We start from the raw sequence: 12719 nt of genomic DNA, 5'->3' as shown, positions 1-12719 counted from the left end.
CATTAAACGCACCCTCAAATTCTTGTTAAAATCATCACAGTGTCCTTCAGTAGGCTGAAGTATGAAAGTCATTACTAACCCCCGGGTACAAGTATTTCATCACATTGCACATGGTAATGAAAAAAGTCAAATCACCAACATGTGGCGATGTGAACTTGTGTCCCATAGCATGTAAATGGAACTGTGTTTGCTTGTTTTCAAATAGAAGCATCCTGTGTCTTGCAGTGGATTAAGCCAATGTCAACAGAGAGCTGAGCTTTAAACAAACTGTGCTTTAGGGACAGTCAACTGGTTGTAATCTGGGGCCAACAACCAAAGAGAAGGGCTCTATTGGAAAATAAACACTTCAATGCAGCATGGCACACAGGCCTAAAAATAGAAAACACTCATATAGTAACTCTACAGCTGTTATTGTAAAGTTAGTTGAATTTTTAATATCAGGCTCTGCATTATATTATGCAAAACAATCATGCTGATTTTTGAGACGGCCAGTTTTTAATGAGAGACATTTTAACTACTAGTCTAGGTTATTATAATGAGCCAAAACTAAACAGACTTTGACAAAAATTCATTTTACCTTGCAAAACACAGGATTTGCTGGTGTGCCACTGCCTCGATAGGTTAGTTTGTGTTATTGTGTGACTAAGAATCTGAACTAACTTTGCATCCACAGCAGTACATTGCTTAGCTTCTGCACACATCAGGTAATATATTCTGACTGTGGCAAATACATCGATAGCTTCATACAGATCCAGCAAAAAAACAAACTCTAATAATCACACTGTTGATATCTTTTCTTAAAATCAAACCCCACGTTATTGCAGTCAAAGCACAGAGGTGGGGAGGGTTTGTACCCTGGCATTGGGAGGAGATTGTGCTGAATGACTAACCTTGCCTGTGAGCGGGTCACCATGGCTGGCTAGCTGCCATTGGGAACACTGGAAGTGTGAAAGGGATAGCAAAGCCTCTCAATTGGCTTCCAAAGCTGAGCTTAGTGAGGCCTCTTTTCTTCCTCAGTGTGACTAGCCGCTGTGGCAGGATCCTCATGAAGCCTGTCACTTTGACCTAATCCATTTTCTGCCCAGCTGTGGGGGAAAGTCACCTCTTAGTTTTATCACATTTGAATGCAAACAAGGCCGGAAGGGTGCTCACACCAGAGGGCCTGAGAGCTCCGCTGAAAGGGAGCCCCTGTAGTCAGGGAGAAAAATGTGACAGGCAGCTCTATCACTGCTCAGCAGCCAGACAATTTGAAAAATATTGCCTCTTTCAAGGCGCACTCTTCTCTTTGGGGGCCTAACCCAACACACCAGGCTGTTTAGCATCTCCACAGCCATGAGATTGCTCCTGATAGCCACATTATGGGGCCTCATTGTCAGTGTTTAACATTGCGTTGGAACTAAGAGGATTAACTTTAACAATCCAGCAGTCAACAGGCGCATACATTCATTCATACAGAACGCTTAAACCATAAATCACAGAGCCATCTCCTCAGAGGAAAAAAAATGGACTCATAAACTCTTTACTTTCTATAAGATTATATTAAAAATCTTGATTTGCTGCACATTTTGACACGTGTCTTTCAACATCTTTGCGTCATAGGTTTTAAATGCACACAGTTGTTCCACTGACATCACTGCATTCACCTCACAACAGCTTTGTCTGACTTAATTATAAAGGAAAGCATGAGTTTGTTATTCGGATAGTGACCATGTGCCCATCAATCTGCCAAAGACATAATTGTACCGACACAGTGATGAGGTCATTATTAACTCGGAGTTACTTAAGGTCCAGATGTGGGGGCTCAGTAGTAAATTGTGATGCAATGGACAAATATAACTATGTATATATAAACCATGTGTGTGTTCCCTGTGATTGCACAGATGAAATGTTCTTTTTTCAAGAGGCGTGATCCTGAAACATTGTAAGTGTCGCTTAAGTGTTTTACTATATTGTGTACATGTCAACATGTTGGAATATACATCCAAGTTTCAGCCCTGCTTGCCTCAGACAGGGGAAACTCTGTGGTTTCAGATAGCTATACACTGTAGCGTGCATGTATGAGAGTGGTTTGTGGAGAGAGGTTAGCATAATGAATAAAAAAGTTCACCCAAATCAAGACAGGATTAAGTGAAGTATCAACAAATGTTGATTGTTCGAAACCACATACTGTGTTTGTGCCGTCCTCCAGCTACTACACTGGTGTGACAGTCTGCTCTGGGTGAAATGATGAATGGGTTTAATAAGCCTGTAGCTCACGGTTACACCACAGGCAGGTGAGACAAAACAAACCTGTGTGTTTCTCTGTGTTTTAAGGAGCATGTAGAAAACACACATGTACAGACTAGCTTTATGGCTCTCTGGCACCCTGTCTTGTGATCTCAAGTCTGTGTGTGTTTTCACACAAGCAGATGAAGCTAACTGACATTTTACATTGTGGCAAATTAGAGCAGTCAGTGTAACTTTTCCGGAAAAAAATCCTTTGACACGCATGTAAGCCACAGCAGCTTTTTCATTAGCATAAACAGACATAGCCAACATAGCTGATAATTAGTTTTAAAAAAAAAGAGCAGCAACCAGCCCCTCCTGGATGCTGCAATGTTGCAAACACAAAAAATATAATAAAAAATTAAAAAAGCAAATTCGACCAACCCTCTTCAGTTCTGCCTGACCTTGCAAATTTGTCCAATCACTGCAACTTTTCCACAAATTGGACTAATTGTTGTAGTTATGACTTTCACCAATCATAACTGCCCCCTGTATAACGTCACCAGACTCACTTCATTGTTTCTGGTTACATGAACATCTCATGTTTACCAACAAAAATTACTGCTAAACCCATGCAAGGCAGTTTCCTGGTGCATGATCTGCCCAAAAGTGCAAGTAACATGTTCTGCACAAAAGTGCAAGTAAACATCGATTGACAAACACACTATGTGGACAACAGACAAGACAAATCACCATGACAGAGGCTGTTGCATGTGCTGAAGAATCAGGGTGAGAAAATTGTCAAAAATGTTACCTTTTTAATTGCAAAACAAACAAAAACAACGAAAAAATGCCTTAAAACACTGCAACAAAAATCCATTGTGAAATTAGGCATTTAAGGCTGCATCATTCCCAAAATAAACCCTGTGAAATCCTGAGGGGACTGAGTATCACAGGACAAAAACTCTATCAATGGAAAACCCAGCAGAATAAATGAGTCCACACAGTTTGATTGACAGGCGATTTTCAGAAAAGCACTTTGCACCAAACATATGAGACATCAGTAAATTTGCACCAAATTAGGTCACACCAGGTAGAATGACAATTTTACCTTCACTGAACTTCATAAATTCTTTTGGTCTTTGTAAATTGATTTCAGAGAGATTAGTGGTTACAAAATAAGACAAGCGCATGATTGATTGTGGCATATTTTTTCTGCATAATTTTTCTTGTTAGACAGATGAAGGATTTCGACTGGGAACAAGCCCTTGTTGTACCTGCAGCTGTAACCAGAGAATCATTGGACCTCGGGAACTGCAATTTATGGTGGTTGTGATCGCACAAGTATCGTCTGACAGTGCCTTTGCCACATTTGATTTCAAAGTACTGTAGCTGTGTCAGTGGCTACTGGTAATAATAGTATAGCTTTCCCCTCTGGGAGAAAAAGTGAATGCAATCTTGCCACACCATCTCTCTGCTTTTAAGCTTCGCGCACACTGCTGACATATCACACAAATGCTTCTTTTATTAACTGGCAGTGATTGTTTGCTGAATGGGGAATGGCCTCCAGGAACTTGCGAAGCATTCCAGAGGAGCACTATATTATTCCAGGGGGAGAAACAGCCATTGTGTCTCTGCTGGGTCAGCCTATCATGTGGCCCAGAAATTAAGGACGAGTTTGTAAATAGCTGGATTTGATCAGATTTTCTCTTTTGAGTCAGGTGCACAATGGGAGTACAGTCTTACAGGTTTGTTTTGTGAATCTGTAGAGGACGCTTTTAATCTCCCAGAGACCTCTTTGTACCTAAGCGTGTTTATAGGGCAATTTATAGGACAACCTTTGATTGGCTGGCATTGTTGAGTTGGCTCAACCAATTAACAGGGGAAATAAAACTAGATTTACCGCCTGGTGGTTGTATGCCTTCACAAACCAGTCATGTCGCAGTTGCACTTTACATCCATGTCTGTCTAGACTCATATTGTAGGAATAACAGCTGACAATGCCTCAAATATGGTTGGTGCTGCAAAGATGCTACAAATTCTAAAATGTGGAAGCTTCACACACACCTTTTATCCAGCAGCACAGAAGAGCTTTACAAACAGCACAGTTTCAAGGTGGACACCCAAGATTAGTGTCACCATTTCAGTATCTGACCAAGTGTCTCCCCTTCTGTTCCTGAGATATGATGCTGAATAATGACCAGAAAAGTGTTTTTGCAGAACATTATGATGTCACAATGAAGATGACATTTGACCATTTGGATATAAAATGTCATCATTTGTGTGAAATTTTGTCACAATTGGTGTATGAATTCTTGAGTTATGGCCAAAAACATATTTTGTGAGGTCACAGTGACCTTGACCTTTGACCACCAAATTCTAATCAGTTCATCCTTGAGTTGAAATGAACTGTTTTGATCCAATTTTGAAGGTATTCCCTCAGATGTTCTTGAAATATTGCATTCACAAGAAATATGATAAACCAGATCACAGTGACCTGGACCCTTGACCTTGGACCACTAAATTCTTATCAGTTCATCCTTGAGTCCAAGTGGACATTTGCACCACATATGAGGAGATTCCCTTAAGGCCTTCTTGAGATATCACATTCACGAGAACAAGACAGATGCAAGGTCACACTGACCTTTGACCACCAAATTGCAATTGGTTCATTGTTGAGTTCAAGTGGACATTTTGTGATTTTGAAGAAAGTCCGTCCAGGCATTCTTGAGCTATTGCCTTCAAAAGAATAGGACGTACGGATGGACGCATGTTATATGTATGTACATATGGAATAATGGACAGATGAACGGACAACCTGAAAACATAATGCCTCCAATCACAGCTATCGCTGGGGCAAAGGCATTTAAAAAATCTCATCTCACTGTAGTGGTATCAAGTCACTATGATTTGTATACTCAATAATAACAGAGGTTCGGGTATCTGATCAGGATGCCTTCTGGATTCCTCCCTTTAGAGGTTTTCCAATCATGTCCAAGTGTTAGCAGATGCTGCAGTGGACACAGAACACGCTTGAGGGATTATGTATCTCATCTGGCCTGGGAACACCTTGGGATCCCCCCAGGAGTTGCTGGGAAAATTTGCAGGAAGAGGGACATCTGGAATACCTTGTTCAGCCTGCTGCCTCCGCAACCTGGCCCTGGATGGATGGATGGATGGATGGATGGATGGATGGATGGATGGATGGATGGATGGATAATCTAGACTTCACGGTGAACGGTTTTCACTAGAACTGCTTTGAAGGGGAAAAATAGTCTCAATGGCAATAGTTGACAATGAGACAATGTGTGTCAATGTGACACAATCTATGACAATTTGTGGACTATTGAAGACTTTCCTCCCCCAAGTACCGACACCACAGGCTGTTTGTACCAGCAGCGTATATTAGTATGCCAACATTTATGCTTTTTGTTAGGCAATAACCTCTAGTGGCTGTAGTAATTGTGGCAGTAGCAAAGGATGAAGTCAGGTGACACAATATAAAGAGGGTCAAAGTCTTTAAAGTGAGAAGGTCAATATAGAACAATGAGTAAAAATAAACACTGGACTTTGAGCCAGGAGACCGCTGTTCTTGTCCCATGTGGAACTAAAAGTCAACATTAAGTTAACTTAACTAATGTATGTAATGTAATAATGTATGTAACAGTAGTAACATACTTAACGTCACGTAATGCCACAATGTTATGTGAAGTATGTAACATGACAACATTACGTTACGTATGCACTTAAGTTTCATAACAAACAGACCTATTTTAACCTGCACCATGATCTTTTCCTTAACCCAACTACACCAGAAGTGGCATTGTGGGTCAAATCCATGAATGGATTATTAAACAGGCCTATCGGGCACAGGCCCATGGGCCCAAAGTGTCAGGGACCCCCTGGCCTTTACCTGCAAAATATCACTCAGATAAAAATGATCAGGAAGAGCCTCAAAATGACCACAAAGAGATGCAAAGAGACACTCTTTATCCACCTGCACTCACCTTCAAATATATTGGTTTACTAACTGTTGGCTTGTTTACTCATGCGAGTACAGTGTTATCATAACCAAGAGAAATAACAGCAAAAACTATGAAATTAAGACTCAGGTTGCAATCAACATAAATTATCTTTTAAAGTCACAGCTACAGCTTTTTGGGGAGTTAGAGATGACATTACATTTTCTTAATTGGTAATTGATTAGGTTGATTTGTGATTGCAAACATTGCAGTGTAGTGCTGTTATAGTACATTGCTTCATGATCTGTGTCCTTACTCTATTAGTTCCATGTCAATCAGCTTGGCCAGCATCAGTTATTTAATTATCATCCTCCGTCTGACATCACTGCTCTGGCCAGCTGTGTTTTTCTGGGCGGAGGATGACACCGACGGACACCTCTGACCTCATGCTGAACTACACTCTCAGCCAATCAGGCGGCAGCAGGGATCCGCTCCTGCAGTTAGCTATCACTGGAACACACTCAAGGGCTAAATGGAGATGGAACATCTTTCCAGATCAATTGGAAAAAGAGGAGCATTGAGAGGAGCTCCATGGAAAATGTGTGCTATTGGAGCGTTTGGTGATGCAGCCTGCCAGCGCTTGAGGGATACAAAAGACACAGAGAAAGCCTCACCTGTTCAATCTGAGAGCTGCTGTCTGAACCTGTCCGTTCTTTCCCAAAGCGCTATGAATAAAACTGAGTATCAGTGGCAGGCTGCCTGAATCTGAGCAAAAGCTCCTCCTGATTATGGTCAGTCAGAAAGCCTCAACATAAATATCAACTTTCCCTTCTTGAGGAGGCCTCAAGCTGTCTAAACAATGATAGAGGGGGGACAGCAACAAGCAACATGAGGCAACCATGGGAAAGCAGAATGCACATCTCAGGGAGCAGACGGAAGAAATAGCCTTTATTTTTCTTATTCTGAGAAATATGAGCTTAGATCCCACATGTGTTTGTTTAACTTTTTGCTTTCACCAGGTGCAGTGCTTCACAATTTCACTACATTCTCTTATTTACATGTAAGGCTACACATGATCATAATCCACATTAAAATTACAATATTAACAATACTGACAATATAGAAGAAGTAGAAAGACACAAATAATTTTCTTTATAGTTCTTTACATTGGTGCTTTGTGACCAGAAAAAAAACAGAGTAAAAGGGCTGTGCCATTCGCTGTTGCTAAAGAAGTAGAAAACCTACAACTACCAGAATGCACTATGCTGCACTGGATGAATAACTGCTCCCACTGGTGGATGACATGATGAAAACAACATGGCTGCTGGTCACAACTAATCTCGCATTGCAGTTAAACAGTACACTAAAATATGTTTCTGAAAACATCTGAGGCGAAAAATAGGCAACACAATGACATAAGCTTGGTTCATTCAGTATTTGATCAGCATTTTATGGTTTGATTTCAGATTTTCAGTCTCCACAGTAAACAATATGGCGCTAACTTACTGTTGACAAACTCTCCTATTACAGCTAAACAGTGCACTAAAATACATTTCTGAAGATATCTTAGATGTGAGATTGGCAATACAGTAACAGAATCTTGTGTCATTCAGTATTTGATCAGCACTGCCTAATTTAAGCATATGATCTCAGTATTTTTACCCAAATACAGGAAACAGTATGGAGCTTACTTACTATTCACAAACTTTAGAGTGCTCCAGGGATAAAGTTTTTCTGTAGGCTGATGCGGAAGTTAGTGTTGCCCTGGTTTCCTCATCAAAAGGCCTATAGGATTTTCCCATTGGGTTATTGCAGAGAATAAGCCCTGTGACAAATAAATGTTTATAATACTTACATGTTTTGTTGACAAATGAACACCACTTTCATAATTTTTGAAGCCTAAATGTAACCACCAGAAGTAAAAAGATAACATTACTACACCACGGTTGCATGATTTAACATCCCTACCACATCAAGGCTGTAAAGTGTTAGCACTCACCTTTTTTAAGACACATAAAAGCTACAAAATTCACAGTGGGGTATTTACGTTGCTGAACAAAACATATGTCTCTTCAGCTTGTGTTAACCACACATATTATTTCAGGCATCGAACCAAAAACCCATTCAAAGACCACTGGGTTTTAGGACTCATTCCTGGGGCACTCTATCACAGCTAAACAGTGCACTAAAATATGTTTCTGAAGACAATTTAGGCGCAAAATAGGCAATACAGTAACAGAACCTTGGTTTACATTTGACGGGTCTCTCTCTTGATCCGCTTCTAAACTTTTGTGTCCATGCTGGTGGCAGACAAAAATGGGCAAGTACAATCTGTACTCTCCAGATCCAGATTGAGCAGGGAAATCTGGGTGCTGGCAAGATGAAGGTAAGTTTACCATGGTTCATTCACACATACTACTCACATTGTTAGGATACAAAGCTGGTTGAAAATTGCAAAAGTATCCCTTTAAAGTCTTATCAGAGTTAATCTGCTAACTTTATATTTTTTATTTGTTTTTTTAAGTCTCCCTTTCTCCAGTATCTGTGCATGGCAACTACAGCACAGTTAAGGTTAGGGAAAGATTGTGGTTATGGCAAATAAATACTAATGCTTAAGGATCAGTTTTCAACATTTTGGGGAAATATGCCCAAATGCTTTCTGGTAGAGAGTTACATGAGAATATTGATACCGCTCACATATCTGTCTGTTCAGAGCTACAGCGGTTTAATTTTATGGCCACAGCCACCAGCTGGTTAGTTTAGTTTTTAAGAATGGAAACAGCTAGCCTGGCTCTGCAATGTTAACAAAATCACTCAATAATTAACATGTTACATCTCAGTTGTTTAGTTCGCAACAACAATTCACTGTTTTTGAGAGTTATGTGCTTCATGCTAAGCTAAGCTAACGGGTTGTTGTCTGTAGCCTTATATTTATCATACAGACAAGTGTTATTACGAAAACTGGAATTTCTAACTTTATACAGAACCTTGAAAAATGCCACCATTCACAATTCCATGGGGTAAAATTGACATGGGGGCCATACAATTAAAAATTTTAAATAAATATAACAAGGCTTTAACATGACCACAACTTGTCTTGGTTTGTAGCAGAAAACAGAAGAATAATTGTAGTAAACATTGACACTGAGAGAGCGAGAAAGCGCAGCTGGTACCGGGGTTTCAATAATGCGGAAAATGAGCATTGAAAGTATTTCAAACATTTAGTATTAATATGCATTGATAAATCAATATTTTTGACAACACTAGTACAGACAGGAGAATAGTTTAGATTTTGTCGTCTTACTCTGCTAAAACACAAAAACAATTAGCATTTTTCCAATAATGTTATACTTTTGTTTTAAGATTTGGCAGAGATATTGGTTACTGTCAATAAAAAACTGGAATGTCAATTGCAGGTCTGTAGCAGGACTCCACTCCCCCGCTTGAAACTCAGACACGCTATAGACTCATCCACCACCCGACCACCACACCCTCACTTTTCCACCTTGTTACATGAAGGTTACTACTTTCCAGCACTGGCACTAAACATTGGACATAAACTGTGACTTCCAGAATTGTCCAATGTAGACGTAATTCCCCAAATCCACTTGGTGAGATAAATAGTGAGAGTGCCTCAGCTTACTGCTGTCCTTAAAAGATTTATATAATTGCTCTTTAAACAATAACAAGTGGTTGGCCCATCCCACTAGTACTACATGCAGGTTTAAAGCACAGAGGCCCATACAACAAACTACAAAGGAATCTCTTTCAGCCAGAAAAAAAAGTTGCAGAGTATAATTGCATTATAGATCTTCAGAAGGTTTTGATCTCTGTCTCCCTTTTTACCTCTGCCAGACTTTGTCTGAACATCAGAGGCTGCAGCGAGATGAAAGGTCACCAAACCCACAGGTACAGTAATGTTGTTGTCGCTATTGTTTTCTATGCAGTATCATTACCCTGACAGCTGACATGCAATCTGGCTTTTAATATGTCACACAGACTTACAAAGGATCTGCATAATGTTCACAGGCAACTAGTAGTCAGGGCTGCCTCGGCTTCCAAAGCATGACATTTGGCAAAGAAGTGAGCTGAGGTCTTTTTTTCCCTTTAGAATCCATGTCTTGTCACTTGTTAAAACTTGTCGTTTTAGAGCGGAGAGCTCACTGATCCAATGCCGGGCTAATGTTGCCAGCGTGAATGACTAAGCCTTGCAGTCATCATTATTATACTAATCTCCTAGTTTCCACAGTTTATAAGGCTGTGCTGTTGTAGTGACCTTACAGTGAACCTCGAAACTGAAAAATCAAAAGACTTTTTTGTGCAGGTTCTGAATGTGAAAAAAAGTTAGCTCCTGCATTCATCCTCTGGGTAGAAAAAATGACTTCCTTCCACTGTGATTAACTATCGAGGCTGTTGACGCATGCAGTTTTTGGTGCAAACTCCAGAGTCATGCACATTTACAATATGAGCGTGTCTTATCTCAGTAATTCCTCATAAAGCTCATAAAGATATGTGCCTGATGAATGCGAGCAGAATAGTTTCCTTGCTGAAGCAATGCATACGTGAAAACAGACAGATGATTGGACGTAAAGATAACATGCGGTCAGGTTCTGCACAGGTAGTGTAAGCACACCCAGAACTCAGAGGAAAACAAAGCTCAGGTTTCTTGTCTGCTCCTGGTTCTCAGGAGGAGACGTCAGAGAGGTGACTGAAGCCTTGCAGGTTTGAAGAGTTTGATCCGTCATATGTAACTGAGTCTGGTCCAGTGTCTGTGGCTGGGGTGAGCCACCACTGCTGCCACAATCACCATTTGATCAACAATAGTAATAGTAATAGTTGTAAGAGTGGGAATCTTAGAAATCCATTTTTGCAAGGTTTTTCAAAGCGGCTATACGTGGTATTCTTACAATGACAATATTAACAAATGACAATGTTAAACTAATGTGAAAGGGGTCCTCGTAGTGATGAACCTACAGAGAACTGTCACCTGAATCTGTGACTCCCCTCAGCTTTACCGAGCTTTGTGTTACAGCTTATTGGTCTGGTTCAGTCTCACTGCTCGACCACAGCAAGCAACATCTTAGACTTTGTAAAAAAAAATGTGGATGTAGCCTCTAGGCCTGAAAAATTAACATGCATTTTTTCTATAGGCCAGCAGGGGGGGACTCTGCTGGTTGCAAAAAGAAGTCACATCGTACAGTGACTTTTACTTTAATTATTACATCAGTAAACATTTTCTAATGAGTTTTTAATCTCTAGCTTCAAGTCCTCCCCAATACAGCAGGATGTTCATTTTGTCAGTTATGGTCCCATTTAGTGTAAAACAGAAGATAAAGCAGGTTATGCTTCAGGGCATGGCTACCTTGTGATTGACTAATCGCTAAAAGGCAACCTGTCAATCAGGAAAGAGGGATAGCAATGCATATCCTCCACAGTTCCACCCTCTCGTGCAAATATAGTCACTTCTGTTTCTGAAAAAACAAGATGGCGACAGCCAAAATACCAAAATACCAAGGCTTCAAAATGGTAGTCCACAAACCAGTGGGTGACATTACGGTGGCTATGTCCACTTATTTTATGCAGTGTATGATAACAACAAAGCCAGCTGAGTTTGTTGGTGTGAAGTGGTATAAAGATTCACAAAAAGCATTATGAGACAACACACATCCATCCTACTATTGTCATTATTTAACTGACTTCAAATGAGGCGTAACATTCACACAGATTCTGTCAGTACTACGTAACTCATCCAACACTGATCCAGTGGGCGAACCTACAATTTAGCTTGCTGCATGAGCCACGCAACATGCTAAGGTTAATTCAACAGGCTAACCTGCAAAATAAACAGTAAAACAACATGGAAATGGTATGGTATGTAAAAGTTAATCCACTGGGTCTTTACATCCTCAGATGATAAATTAAGACTTTCCTGTTGATTCTTGCAGCCAACAACAGAACAAGTAGCATGCTTTGCTCCTGCCATGGTCCATGAGGAAATCACAGTGGCAGACAGTGAAGAAGATCCAGCAGGTATTTCATTGGCAGGGACAGTTACCTAGCTGGAAGGTTCTATGGCCCCACAGAACGTCATATCCAGCAGCAAAACAGACTTGCTTGTTGTGACAGATGGAGCAGGAGAAAAAGGGAGAGGACAATCTTTCCTCAAACTTTGGGGGTCTCTAGAGACACCAGCATAAATTGATTACTGAAGGGGCTTAAGGGGCACAGGCCCAGGGGCCCAAAGTCTCAGGGGTCCACATGGCCTTCACTTGCAAAATGTTGCTCAAATTTATCAGGAAGAGGCTCAAAATGACGAGATGTAAAGGAACTGCAAAGAGACACATAGAACTCGGAGTGGAGCAAACAAACACAAAGAGACACAAAATGACAACAAAGAGATGCAAAACAAAAACAACAACAACAACAAAGAAGAGGCAACACCACCACAAAATCTGTGTGCCTTGCTCCTATGTAGGTCTTTGGCATATCAGTGCCCAGAGGCCCATTGTCTCATAATCCGCCCATGCACACCGGGGATACATATTTATATTG

Source organism: Epinephelus moara, chromosome 24 (genome assembly GCF_006386435.1).
Source record: "Epinephelus moara isolate mb chromosome 24, YSFRI_EMoa_1.0, whole genome shotgun sequence".
Classification (NCBI taxonomy): domain Eukaryota; kingdom Metazoa; phylum Chordata; class Actinopteri; order Perciformes; family Serranidae; genus Epinephelus; species Epinephelus moara.
Note: the sequence above shows the minus strand (reverse complement) of the source record.